This window comes from Patella vulgata, chromosome 2, assembly GCF_932274485.2.
Source record: "Patella vulgata chromosome 2, xgPatVulg1.2, whole genome shotgun sequence".
Taxonomy (NCBI): domain Eukaryota; kingdom Metazoa; phylum Mollusca; class Gastropoda; family Patellidae; genus Patella; species Patella vulgata.
Genome location: NC_065880.2, coordinates 54,754,862 through 54,769,983, shown reverse-complemented (window position 1 = coordinate 54,769,983; position 15,122 = coordinate 54,754,862). Strand labels below are relative to the sequence as shown.

The 15,122-nt window shown below is 33.7% G+C and overlaps 1 long non-coding RNA gene across 1 annotated transcript in view; it reads right to left on the bottom strand.

Moving 5' to 3' along the window:
• The window catches only part of LOC130010728 (uncharacterized), a 49,365-nt gene extending 46,245 nt beyond the window's left edge, over window positions 1–3,120 (bottom strand). Inside the window, exon 1 of the long non-coding RNA XR_008786018.1 lies at window positions 2,934–3,120. This is a non-coding gene — a long non-coding RNA (uncharacterized LOC130010728). The remainder of the gene's footprint in view (window positions 1–2,933) is intronic.
• Between the last annotated feature and the right edge of the window lie 12,002 nt (window positions 3,121–15,122).

The following is a 15,122-nucleotide window of genomic DNA, read 5'->3' as shown; positions in this document are numbered from 1 at the left end:
AAGTTTGATCCGATTTCGATGAAACAACAACAAAACATACGCCCACAGCAGCTAAATCGTCCGAGCAGTCGACAAGGGTTGTCACATATTTATTCTTTTGTAGGTAATTAGGGGAATTTAATAGACAATTTCATACACATGACATTATAATTTTCGTTGTTTGAAGGTTCACAAGGTTCTAAAAACTAAAACAAGGGCCGTAACTCTGGAAGCAATCTACAGAAATTGTTCAAATTCGACAGGCTTTTTTTGTTTTACTAATTCAAATAATGCATATAAATTTCATACAGATCGGATGATAACTTTTGTTGTTCGAAAGTTCACAAGCTTCAACAAAGTAAAACAAGGGCCATAACTCTAGAAGTAAATGACAGAAATTGCTGACATTCAATAGGCTTCTTCATTTCACTAAATCAGTAAAGTAAATCAAGGGCCATAACTCTATAGACGTAATTGAGGAAATTTCTGACATTCAATAGGCTTGTTCGTCTTCATTTCACTAATTTAGGTGATAACTGAAACTCAATAGGCTTGTTCGTTTTATTAATTTAAATGATACATATAAATTTCATACAGATCGGATAATAACTTTTGTCGTTAGAGCATTTACAAGGTACAACAAAGTGAAACAAGGGGCATAACTCACGGCGTGATTAACGGAAATTGCTGAAATTCAAAAGGCTTTTTCATTTCACTAATTTAAATGATGCATATCAATTTCAAACAGATCGGATGATAACTGTTGTCATTAGAGCGTTCACAAGATTCAACAAAGTGAAACAAGGGCCATAACTCTAGATGTAATAAACGGAAATTGCTGAAATTCAATAGGCTTCTTTGTTTTACTAATTTAAATGATGCATATAAATTTCATACAGATTGGTTGATAACTTTTGTCGTTGTAGCGTTCACAAGGTGCAACAAAGTGAAACAAGGGCCATAACTCCAGAAGAAATTAACGGAAGTTCTTGAAATTAAATTCTTCATCTCACTAATGCAAACGACATATATCAATTTGCAAACAATCAGATGATAAATGTAGTCCGTAGAGTGTTCAGAAGAAACAAGGGCCATAACTCCAGAAGAAATTAACGGAAATTGCTGAAATTCAATAGGCTTATTCATTTCACTAATTTAAATGATGCATATCAATTTCCAACAGATGTGATGATAACTGTTGTCATTAGAGCGTTCACAAGATTCAACAAAGTGAAACAAGGGCCATAACTCTAGACATAATAAACGGAAATTGCTGAAATTCAATAGGCTTCTTTGTTTTACTAATTTAAATGATGCATGTAAATTTCATACAGATCAATTGATAACTTTTAACGTTTTTGAGCGTTCACAAGGTGCAAAAAAGTGAAACAAGGGCCATAACTCCAGAAGAAATTAACGGAAATTGCTCAAATTCAATAGGCGCCTTCATTTCACTAATTTAAATGATGCATATCAATTTCATAGAGATCGGTTGATAACTTTTGTCATTAGAGCGTTCACAAGATTCAACAAAGTGAAACAAGGGCCATAACTCTAGATGTAATTAACGGAAATTGCTGAAATTCAATAGGCTTCTTCGTTCTAGTAATTTAAATGATGCATATAAATTTCATACAGATTGGTTGATAACTTTTGTCGTTAGAGCATTCACAAGGTGCAACAAAGTGAAACAAGGGCCATAACTCCTGAAGAAATTAACGGAAATTGCTGAAATTCAATAGGCTTCTTCATTTCACTAATTTAAATGATGCATATCAATTTCATAGAGATCGGTTGATAACTTTTGTCATTAGAGCATTCACAAGATTCAACAAAGTGAAACAAGGGCCATAACTCTAGATGTAATTAACGGATTTTGCTGAAATTCAATAGGCTTCTTTGTTTTACTAATTTGAATGATGCATATAAATTTCATACAGATCAGTTGATAACTTTTGTCATTAGAGCGTTCACAAGGGGCAACAAAGTGAAACCAGGGCCATAACTCCAGAAGAAATTAACGGAAGTTATTGAAATTAAATAAGCTTCTTCATCTCACTAATGCAAACAACATATATCAATTTCAAAACAATCGGTTGATAAATGTAGTCTGTAGAGTGTTCACAAGAAATGGACGGACGGGGGCGACGGCAATATACGACCACATTTCCATGTGGGCGTATAAAAACGTGATTTTTTGTACAATCAGGAGCCATAATCCACGAATGTCAATGTCGAAAGGAACCAAGATCTTTGCGATATAAACCTATATTTCAAGTTTTGTCAAAATCGGAATAAAATTGTGACTTGTAGAATGTTCACAAACAAATGTGAAAGGACTGACAGATACTAGGAGGTCCAGACGGACAGGGGCGACAACAATTATATATGTCCAAAGGAAAATGAGAGCATACAATAAAATAGAACACCAACTCCTGTACCATCACAAGTACAACCAGCCAACAGTGAGCAGACTGATTTCCCCTATCTCAATCCCCGGAACAAATAGACGAAACATTAAAGATATACGTTCCTGCGTATATAAACTGGGTGATTTGATGATATATTTGGACTAAAAACATATTCAAACTAATTAATCTATCAAAATTTTGCTTCAAATCCTCCTGTATTTTTGAGGAAATACCCCTGCTATAATAGATCTATTAAAACAAGTCATGTTTGTGTCACGTGACTTGGATGACGCAGTACCTAGCAACGGGTGCGAAGCCAGGAGAGAATTCATTGCATATACAAGACAATGTTTTTTTAATATTTACCATAAATATCAAAGCCTAATTATCCAGTTTTTTATCTCAGAAACTTTTGTACGCTTAAGCTCCCCACTCAATTAGAAGCAAAGATATCAGCCGATTCTTAAGAAATTTTAAAAACACTCTAGGTGAATTAATATATATAGATTATTAAATGCTGATGTGACAAAATAAGATGTATACCTTTTTGAAAGTATTTTCATCTACACAATCTTTCGGGTAATCCATCACTTGCAGTCTTAAACTATGTAAGATCATAAAAATATTTCCACCAAGTTCTTGCAATGTAATAGCGTCTTCATCTTTTACAAGTCTAAATGATTTCTCCAACAATGGAAAAACAAAATAATGAACAGCTTCTCCTACATCATTTTTTAATTGATTTACATCATCTAATTTGAAGAAGCTTTTTATATTTGACAATAAATCATGCTTTTTCTGATAACAAAATCCATCATACCGGTGCCAGTTACCTGTGAAATAGAAAGAAAACTCAAATAATCCAATCACATTAACTTCATAAAAATATAAGATTTCTAGAATAAAATATTTTCTGTAGGTTCTCCATCTTTCCTGCCCATAGGTCAAATTGGAAAAGTGAATAAAATATCAATTATGTAGATAATTACATATGAATCTGATTTGACAATGTTCGATTTAAATAAGCCAACAATGAGATTGATATCGAGCCTCCCCCCACCCCCCAAAAAAATCCCAAAAAGAATAGATGACACACATTTATTAACTGCACATTTATTGTTTTCAAAAATGTGATGGATAGAAAGACACGACAGCCCCAAAGCATAAACAAACAAGCTGTTGCCATCCATTTCCATACAAGAATGGGCCATAATCCAGGATGTTACATGCCAATATCGAAAGGACCAGAGATCATTGGGATATAAACCTTTATTTCAAGTTCTGTCAAAATCGGATAAAATAGTGACCTGTAGAGTGTCCACAAACAAGCCAACAGTGAGGTTGATGTCCCCCGCTGAAATCCAACAATACACTAAGTTTCAACAAGCTCCATCAGTTAGAATCAAAGTTATCTTGTCCCAAAGCATTGACCAATGAAAATACTTAGCTCTGCTTAACTTTATTGGGAAATGTTAATCATTTAACTCAGTCAAGACATTCACCTAATGAACATCTACATCAAGTTTTAACATTCTGCCTCAATTAAAAGCAGAGTTGTTATGTTCTAAAGTCTTGACCAATCAAATTGCTTATTGTTCCTTAAACTAAGCAGTAAATTCTCACCATCGAACTTAATCATGGCAAGAATATAATGAATATATACTAAGAGTTTCATCTCTCTCATCCAATTAGAACCAAAGTTATCGTGTTCCAAAGTCTCAACCATTCAAATTGTATATCTCGGCTTAGTCTTAAAAATTAGTGGAAAATGTGCATGATGGAACTCTGTCAAGGCATTCACCTAATTGACACCTACACCAAGTTTGAACGTTCTACCTCAGTAAGAAATAAGATAGGTTGCCAGGCAACAAAACATATGCCAACAGCAGCTAAATCGTTCGAGCGGTCGTCAAGGGTTGTCGCATATTTATTCCTTTGCAGGTAATTTGGGGCCTTTACAAGACAGTTCCATACAGATCAGATAATAAATTTTGTCGTTTGAAGGTTTACAAGGTTCTACAAACTGAAACAAGAGTCTCAACTCTGGAAGTAATCTACAGAAATTGTTGAAATTTGACAGGCTTTTTCGTTTTACTAATTTAAATAATGCATATAAATTTCATACAGATCACATGTTCACTTTTGTCATTCAAACGTTCACAATTGCCATAACTCTAGAAATTATCGACGGAAATTGCTGAAATTCAATACACCTGTTTCCCAAAATTAAATGATGCATATAAATTTCATACATATCGGATGATAACTATCATCAATCGAGCATTAACAAGGTTTAACAAAGTGAAACAAGGGCAATAACTCTAGAAGTAATTATTGTAAATTGCTGAAATTCAATAGGCTTTTTCGTTTCACTAATTTAAATCATGTATATAAATTTCACAATAATCGGGTGATAACTTTTGGCGTTGGGGCGTTCACAAGGTTCAATAAAGTGAAACAAGTGCCATAACTCTAGATGTAATAAACGGAAATTGCTGAAATTCAATAGGCTTTTTCATTTCACCAATTTAAATAATGCAAGTAAATTTCAGAAGGATCGGATGACTACTTTTGGAGTTGGAGCGTTCACAAGGTTCAATAAAGTGAAACAAGGGCCATAACTCTAGATGTTATAAACGGAAATTGCTGAAATTCAATAGGCTTCTTCGTTTCACCAATTTAAATAATGCATGTAAATTTCAGAAAGATTGGATGATAACTTTTGGAGTTAGAGCGTTCACAAGGTTCAATAAAGTGAAACAAGGGCCATAACTCTAGACGTAATAAACAGAAATTGCTGAAATTTAATAGGATTCTTCGTCTCACTAATTTAAATAATGCATATAATTTTCAGAAAGAGCGAATGATAACTTTTGACGTTAGAGTGTTCGCAAGGATCAATAAAGTGAAACAAGGGCCATAACTCTAGATGTAATAAACGGGAATTGCTGAAATTCAATAGGCTTCTTTGTTTCAGCAATCTAAATAATGCATATAAATTTCAGAAAGATCGGATGATAACTTTTGACGTGAGAGTGTTCACAAGGTTCAATAAAGTGAAACAAGGGCCATAACTCTAGATGTAATAAACGGGAATTGCTGAAATTCAATAGGCTTTTTTGTTTCAGCAATCTTAATAATGCATATAAATTTCAGAAAGATCGGATGATAACTTTTGACGTAAGAGCGTTCACAAGGTTCAATAAAGTGAAACAAGGGCCATAACTCTAGACGTAATAAACGGAAATTGCTGAAATTCAGTAGGCTTTTTCGTATCACTAATTTAAATAATGCATGTAAATTTCAGAAAGATCGGATGATAACTTTTGGAATTAGAGCGTTCACAAGGTTGAAAAAAGTGAAACAAGGGCCATAACTCTAAGTTGTTGAAATTCAATAGGCTTCTTCATTTCACTAACTTAGATATTGCATATAAATCTCACAAAGATCGTATATTAACTTTTGTCATTAGAGCGTTCACAAGTTTCAACAAAGTGAAACAAGGGCCATAACTCTAGACGCAATAAACACAAATTATTGAAATTCAATAGGCTTCTTCATCTCACTAATGTAAACATATATCAATTTTAAAACAATTGGATGATAACTTTTGGCGATAGAGCGTTCACAAGAAATTGTGGATGATGGACGGACAGACGGACCGAAGGACGGGGGCGACGGTAATATACGTCCACATTTCAATGTGGGCGTATAAAAATGAAATGGAGTTTAACGTTCTATTACCTCAATTAAAAGGAGAGTTATTGTGTTCCAAAATCTCGACCAATCAGATGGAAGTCTCTACTTTACCTAAGCAGAAAATGCTCAGCATTGAACTTTGTTAAGTTATTGATGTAATGAAACAATACACAAAGTTTCACCACTATCACTCAATTAGAATAAAAGTTTTCGACCAATCGCATTGCTTATCGGTCTGCTTACCTAGAGAAGAAAGTGCTCATTATCAAACTTAATCAAAGTCTGTCAATCATATTGCTTTCACAAGTCTATATATTGGAAACTATTATTTCTGTGTTCAGTAATGTCACACTAAAAGATTTAAAACCAGGGATCTTAATCGGCTGATTATAGTCCATTACATTTGTTTGAAACTGAAAGAGCTGTTGATAAAATAAGAAAATGGCCTTGATGGTTTAATAAATCCATCTACTTTCATTCAAATTACAAGGCGTTAACAGTTAATATTAGTGGAATTGCTCATTATCAAAATTAGTCAAGGTATTGATGTAATGAAACTATACATCAAGTTTCATCACTCTTATTTAATTAGAACTACAGTTATCGTGTCCCAAAGCATCAACCGATCAAATTGCTTATCTCTGCTTACCCAAGTAGAAAATGATCATCTTCGAACTCCATCAAGGCATTCACCTAATCAATGCCTACACCAAGTTCCACCACTCTCACTCAATTAAAATCAATAGTTATCATGTTCTAAAGCATCGACCAATCAAATTGTTTATCAATGTATTGATGTAATAAAACTATTTTCCAAGTTTTATCACTCTCATTCGTGACTCACATCCAGAAGCATCGACAAATTAAACTGCTTAGTTTGAAGATTACGTTTGAACATTCTAGCTCAATTAGAACAAAAGTTATTGTGTCCCAAAAAGTGTGACAGACAGACAGACAGATAGACGAACACACCCTTTTTAATAGTCTCCTGCTTTCTTCAAAAGGTGGGGGCCAAATATTTACTAAGTTCCATTACTCTAACTCAATTAGAATCCAAAGTTATCTTGTTCTAAAGCATCGACCAATCAAATTGTTTATCAAGGTATTGATGTAATAAAACTATCTACCAAGTTTTATCACTCGCATTCGTGACTCGCATTCCGAAGCATTGACCAAGCAAACTGCAAATTTAAGCTTAGCCTAAGCAGAAAATGTAATCTTCATACTCCATCAAGACATCCACCTAATAAAGATAGGTTGCCAGGCAACAAAACATACGCCCACAGCAGCTAAATCGTCTGAGCAGTTGACAAGGGTTGTCACATATTTATTCTTTTGTAGGTAATTAGGAGAATTTAATAGACAATTTCATACAGATGATATTATAATTTTCGTTGTTTGAAGGTTCACGCAAGGTTCTAAAACTAAAACAAGGGCCGTAACTCTGGAAGCAATCTACAGAAATTCGACAGGCTTTTTTCGTTTTACTAATTCAAATAATGCATATAAATTTCATACAGATCGGATGATAACTTTTGTTGTTTGAAAGTTCACAAAGTTCAACAAAGTAAATCAAGGGCCATAGCTCTAGACGTAATTGACAGAAATTTCTGACATTCAATAGGCTAATTTAGGTGATAACTGAAACTCAATAGGCTTGTTCGTTTTACTAATTTAAATGATAGGCTACATATAAATTTCATACAGATCGGATAATAACTTTTGTCGTTAGAGCATTTACCAGGTACAACAAAGTGAAACAAGGGCCATAACTCATGGCGTAATTAACAGAAATTGCTGAAATATCAATTCAATATCAATTTCAAACAGATCTGATGATAACTGTTGTCATTAGAGCGTTCACAACATTCAACAAAGTGAAACAAGGGCCATAACTCCAGAAGAAATTAACCGAAATTGCTGAAATTCAATAGGGTTCTTCATTTCACTAATTTAAATGATGCATATCAATTTCAAACAGATCGGATGATAACTGTTGTCATTAGAGCGTTCACAAGATTCAACAAAGTGAAACAAGGGCCATAACTCTAGATGTAATTAACGGAAATTGCTGAAATTCAATAGGATTCTTTGTTTTACTAATTTTTTTGATGCATATAAATTTCATACAGATCGGTATATAACTTTTGTCGTTAGAGCGTTCACAAGGTGCAACAAAGTGAAACAAGGGCCATAACTCAAGAAGAAATTAACGGAAATTGCTGAAATTCAAAAGGCTTCTTCATTTCACTAATTTAAATGATGCATATCAATTTCATAGAGATCGGTTGATAACTTTTGTCATTAGAGCGTTCACAAGATTCAACAAAGTGAAACAAGGGCCATAACTCTAGATGTAATTAACGGAAATTGCTGAAATTCAATAGGCTTCTTCGTTTTAGTAATTTAAATGATGCATATAAATTTCATACAGATTGGTTGATAACTTTTGTCGTTAGAGCATTCACAAGGTGCAACAAAGTGAAACAAGGGCCATAACTCCTGAAGAAATTAACGGAAATTGCTGAAATTCAATAGGCTTCTTCATTTCACTAATTTAAATGATGCATATCAATTTCATAGAGATCGGTTGATAACTTTTGTCATTAGAGCATTCACAAGATTCAACAAAGTGAAACAAGGGCCATAACTCTAGATGTAATTAACGGATTTTGCTGAAATTCAATAGGCTTCTTTGTTTTACTAATTTGAATGATGCATATAAATTTCATACAGATCAGTTGATAACTTTTGTCATTAGAGCGTTCACAAGGGGCAACAAAGTGAAACCAGGGCCATAACTCCAGAAGAAATTAACGGAAGTTATTGAAATTAAATAAGCTTCTTCATCTCACTACTGCAAACAACATATATCAATTTCAAAACAATTGGTTGATAAATGTAGTCTGTAGAGTGTTCACAAGAAATTGTGGATGATGGACGTACAGACGGACGGACGGACGGACGGGGGCGACGGCAATATACGACCACATTTCCATGTGGGCGTATAAAAATGATTGATTATTCATTTTAATGCATGGTATGTGTGTTATAATATCTCGACCATCAGATGCTCTAGAGAGTTCATTATGGGCTTGTAATGTGAATAAATAACTGAACAAGCCGACAGTGAGGCTGACATCCCCTGCAAAAATCCCTAAATAAATATATGACACATATTAATTAATTGATATTTGTCTTTATAAAAAGCATTGCGTAATCAAACTGCCTCAACCAATCAAATTGCTTACCTCTACTTAACCCAAGCAGAGAATGGTCATTTACCTTTTCCCTCAAGACATTCACCTAATAGACACCTACATCAAGTCTGAACATTGAAGCTCATTCCAAAATATGTGACGGTTGGACCAACCCATTTTAACAGTCCCCTCTTATCTTGTTCTCTTATCTAGTGGCAGTCAATTCTTTTTATGAATTGTCAGATATCCTCTCACAGTCTCACACAACAACTGTTGGTCTTCAAAGGAATTATTAGTGAGCAGAAATTCGGCTGTGTATCTGTTATCACTCGTCGCTTCAGTCAGTTATATAGAGCGGTGACTCGTGTTTTCCTTTGGCGTTCGTCACTTCCGATACGGGGAAACCTGTATTACTCAGCTATCGTAGCAATGATCTCTGTGTTAAAAGTATATTTGGAATGTGTTTAACCAGCTCTAACACATATGTGATAATGACTGGCACCAATATTGTCCTTTAATTACTTGTCAATTTTATAAAGCATCTAGCAATCAAATAGTTATAACTCTGCATAACTTATCCAGAAAATGTTCATTATCAAACTTAGTGAAGATATTGGTGTAATGAAACTATACACTAAGTTTTAAGTACTGGTATGTTTATTACCCTTTCACAGATCAAAAGATTTGACAATACATTCATTATATTAAATATTTTCCATACAGGGCGGGGTGAGGAATCTGTCTATGGGGGTCAGATGTAAAAATTTGATTGCAATCTACTCAATCCCTTAAATAAAAATATATGAATTCTTATTTCTATCTTCTGACAAGTTGCTTCTTTTCTATAAATGGTTTTATTCTTTTATCGCAAAATTCTACTTGAAAATAGTGTTGAATTATAACTTTGTGTCAGATGTGGCCAGAAATGATTCCTATTGGCAACAAAGAAGAATCACAGTGAAAAATAGTTGGTAAGGATTCCAAAATAGCTTTAAAACAGCAGTGAGGAAAGCAGTATTTTCATATTGCAGCTAGACACTATTACAGGGACGGATAGGAACAGTCAGCGGACAGCGTCCGATCAGAAACTATTCCTAAAGGAACTACAGTATATAGTAGCCAGTTGTACTATACATCCCCAACTGGCAAGGACAGGTACTTTGAATCAATACATTTCTGTTTTAATGAGTTGGGCTTTTTTAAACAAAAAATATAATCATTCATAAATCTTAATTTGTTACTACTGATGAAAGATCCTTAAAGAAATTAAAATTTCTAAATAACAGCAATTTGATTATCTTATGAAGGGTAAGATGTGACTTAAATTAAAAGCCTAGAGTGTAGATATTTTTAAGCATTTTTGGGGTTGTTTTTTTAAATTAATTTCAGACAAAAATTTTATACATAATAATTAATATTTTAAAACTTACCATCAATTCAACCTGCCAATACTGAATAATTATGAAAGTTCAACTTATCTATGTACACTATCCAAAACCTTTTCCTTATTCACAAGGCTACATATAATACAAACAGAATGCAATTCCTTCACAGTTACACAAATCTATCCATACAATAGCAATTCTCAATCATAAATAATGAAGTGTGTAAAACTTTGTGTTTATATACAGAACCCCTATACATTAAACATGTCAAACTACTCACTTGTTTACACTATACTACACATTAGGCATCTCTATATTTGATACCGACAAGTTAAAATTCCATTTCTAGACATTTGGCCCTAATCAAAGATCTCCTTACTGACAGACATAAAAAATCACAGTTTCAAATCTTATAGCCCGTTCAGACGCTTAAGTTGAACTGGTTTAAAAACCCCGGGGATCGTTAAACCAGTTTAATTTAAGCGTCTGAACGCAGATGTGGGGCAAATAAACCAGTTTAAAAACCCCTGCTCGCGACCTGTCTTCGAGAAGGCTTTTTATTTTAAACTGGTTCATCTTAGCCGTCTGAACGGGTTGACTTAAAAACCCCAGCTCCAGCTTGCTTTGAGCATGCGCAGTACGCAGTTAGTTACATTCCTGTGGAAATATTGGGGTCAGACAGTGCCAATGTTATCGAAAGCGTGCGAGAACCGAATAAAGAATATGAAGCTACCCATGCGCAGTTAACTCAACCTCCGACCGAAGAGGTCAGAATAGTTAAACTGGTTTGGCTTATGGTACGTGTGAACGCAACACGATGCTGTCTTAAAAACCCCAGCGATTATGAACTGGTTTAAAAATAAGCGTCTGAACGGGCTATAAAAGTGACATTAAATTATACATGTGAAATATTAACAAGAGTGGAGACATTTAGTGTTATTTATTACCCATGCCAAAATCTATCCTTTACAATGGTAACTTTTGTGTTTGAAACAGAGCCTAATAGTTATTGTCAAATACTGTACACACATTTAAAGGTTCTACAAAGTGAAACAAGTGCCATAGCTTCAATTTACTAACTTAGATAACACATATAAATTGAATATCAATCCATTGGTTTATAAATCAGGTTGTTAGACCATTCATAAGAGAAATAAGGACCATAGTTCTTGTAGTTATTTAAACAAATTGTTAAAATTGAATATGTTTTAATGTATCACTAATTTAAATAATGCACAGAAATATCACACAAATCAAATGAAACAAGGGCAATAACTCTAAAAGTAATTAACAAAAATTGCTGAAATTTAATTGGCTTCTTCGTTTCAATGATGAGTATACTAAAAATTTCAGCAATTTCCGTTAATTATATCTAGAGTTATGCCATGGTTCTAGTGTCACTTTGTGGAACCTTGCAAATGCTCTAACTCTAGAAGTAATTAACAGAAATTGCTCAAATTCAAAAGGCTTCTTTGTTTCACTAATTTAAATGATGCAGATACATTTCATAGATATAGAATGATAACTTTTGTTGTTAAAGCGTTCACAAGTTTTAACAAAGTGAAACAAGGGCCATAACTTTTGATGTAATTAACGAAATTTGCTGAAATTCATTAGGCTTCTTCGGTTCACTAATTCAAATGACGCATATAAATTTCATACAGATTGGATGATAACTTTTGTTGTTAGATCGTTCACAAGGTGCAACAAAGTGAAACAAGGGTCATAAACCCAAGAAGAAATTAACAGAAATTATTGAAATTAAATAGGATTCTTCATCTCACTAATGTAAACAACATATATCCATGTCAAAACAATCAGATGATAAATGTAGTCTGTAGAGTGTTCACAAAAAATTGTGGACGACAAACGGACGGACGGACAGACGGACAGGGGCGACGGCAATATACGACCACATTTCCATGTGGGCTTATAAAAACTAAAACAAGGGCTGTAACTCTGGAAGTAATCTGCAGAAATTGTTGAAATTCGACAGGCTTTTTCGTTTTACTAATTCAAATAATGCATATCAATTTCATACAGATCAGATGGTAACTTCTGTCGTTCGAACGTTCACAAGCTTCAACAAAGTAAAACAAGGGCCATAACTCTAGAAGTAAATGACAGAAATTGCTGACATTCAATAGGCTTCTTCATTTCACTAATTTAAATGATGCATATGAATTTCATACAGATTGGGTGATAACTTTTGTCGTTAAAGCGTTCACAAGATTCAACAATGTGAAACAAGGGCCATAACTCTAGATGTAATTAACGGAAATTTGCTGAAACTCAATAGGCTTGTTCGTTTTACTAATTTAAACGATACCTATAAATTTCATACAGATCGGATAATAACTTTTGTCGTTAAAGCATTCACAAGGTACAACAAAATGAAACAAGGGCCATAACTCACGGTGTAATTAACGGAAATTGCTGAAATTGAATAGGCATCTTCGTTGCACTAATCTAAATGATGCATATCAATTTCAAACAGATCGGATGATAACTGTTGTCATTAGAGTGTTCACAAGATTCAACCAAGTGAAACAAGGGCCATAACTCTAGATGTAATTAACGGAAATTGCTGAAATTCAATAAGCTTCTTTGTTTTACTAATCTAAATGATGCATATAAATTTCATACAGATCGGATAATAACTTTTTGTCGTTAGAGCATTCACAAGGTACAACAAAGTGAAACAAGGGCCACAACTCATGGTGTAATTAACGGAAATTGCTCAAATTCAATAGGCTTCTTCTTTTCACTAATTTAAATGATGAATATCAATTTCAAACAGATCGGATGATAACTGTTGTCATTAGAGCGTTCACAAGATTCAACAAAGTGAAACAAGGGCCATAACTCTAGATGTAATTAACGGAAATTGTTGAAATTCAATAGGCTTCTTTGTTTTACCAATTTAAATGATGCATATAAATTTCATACAGATCAGTTGATAACTTTTGTCGTTAGACCGTTCACAAGGTGCAATAAAGTGAACCAAGGGCCATAACTCCAGAAGAAATTAACGGAAGTTATCGAAATTAAATAGGCTTCTTCATCTCACTAATGCAAACAATATATATCAATTTGCAAACAATCAGATGATAAATGTAGTCTGTAGAGTGTTCACAAGAAATTGTGGACGACGGACGGACCGACAGACGGACGGGGGCGACGGCAATATACGACCACATTTCCATGTGGGCGTATAAAAACCTACACTAAGTTTGAATATTTTAGCTCAATTAGAAGCAGAGTTCTTTCGTTCCAAAAAGTTTACGTTAACTTGTGGTTATAAAAATAGAGAGTACACATTTGAAAGAATACATTTGTTCACATGTACAGCTGCATTTGCCATGTGCCCGATCCTCACAAAGACAATTTATTTGGACATGTTATGAATAATCTGCAAGTTTGCACATTAAATTTGACATATGCAATGAAATGTACCTTTTATTTCCTTTTTCAAATCTTTAGATATCCAGAATCTTCTATTTGGATCTCCATCAGTTGATGTCTTTAAAGCTAAATAGTTTACAAACTCATATTCCCATCTTTTATTTTTATGTATCATATATTTGTATAGGAAACCATTCACTTCTAAGTTCTTTGGAATCATCATCTCAATTTCGTACTCTAAAGAGTCATTATCTTCACTGAAATGTACAAATGATTGCAATACAAGATACACCAACATTCTGCAATAGATGGACGGAGAACTAGGAAAATATACAGGGCATATCATCTTATTGTCCCAATGTTTCAATTTGAAAAGACAAACCGTTGCCATGTTTGCAAGAGATGGACAGAGAATAAGCTAAAAAAAAAAGAAGCAATTTTTCGTACAATCAGGGGCCATAATCTGGGAAGTTACGGTCCAATATGCGGGAATATCGACAGAAACCGAGATATTTGGTATATAAACCTCTAGAGGGGCAACAACATTGCTATATTACATATGTTTACAGTATTTGTGTACAAGGCGTGGCCATTTTGTTGGGCAGTTTCTGTCCGATTTTCATTAAATTCGAAGTTAGACAAATAATAAACATGACTCACTTCAAAAAAATATTTGTTTTGAAGGCTAAAAATACAGTTCTTGCCAAAATGACATTACTTCCGTTGATAATGAAAATGTTAAAGTAGTTCTATGCAATCATAAATGGCATAAGGCATCACATGGTGAAAATTTGATGAAAATTGGATAATAATTAGCACTTTTATGGACCAAAAACCATGAAAAGTGACTTGTAGAAAGTCGTCTATTTCTCTACAACTGTACAAGTTAAAAACCAATTTGTGGTATCTGTATGATCGTATGAGTTTATTCTATTTGTTGATTTGAATCAAATATCATAATTCAAAAACATTACAAATAAGAATCATTTGAAGGCTAAAAATACAGTTTTTGCCCAAATGATGTCATTTCCGCCGGTGACAAT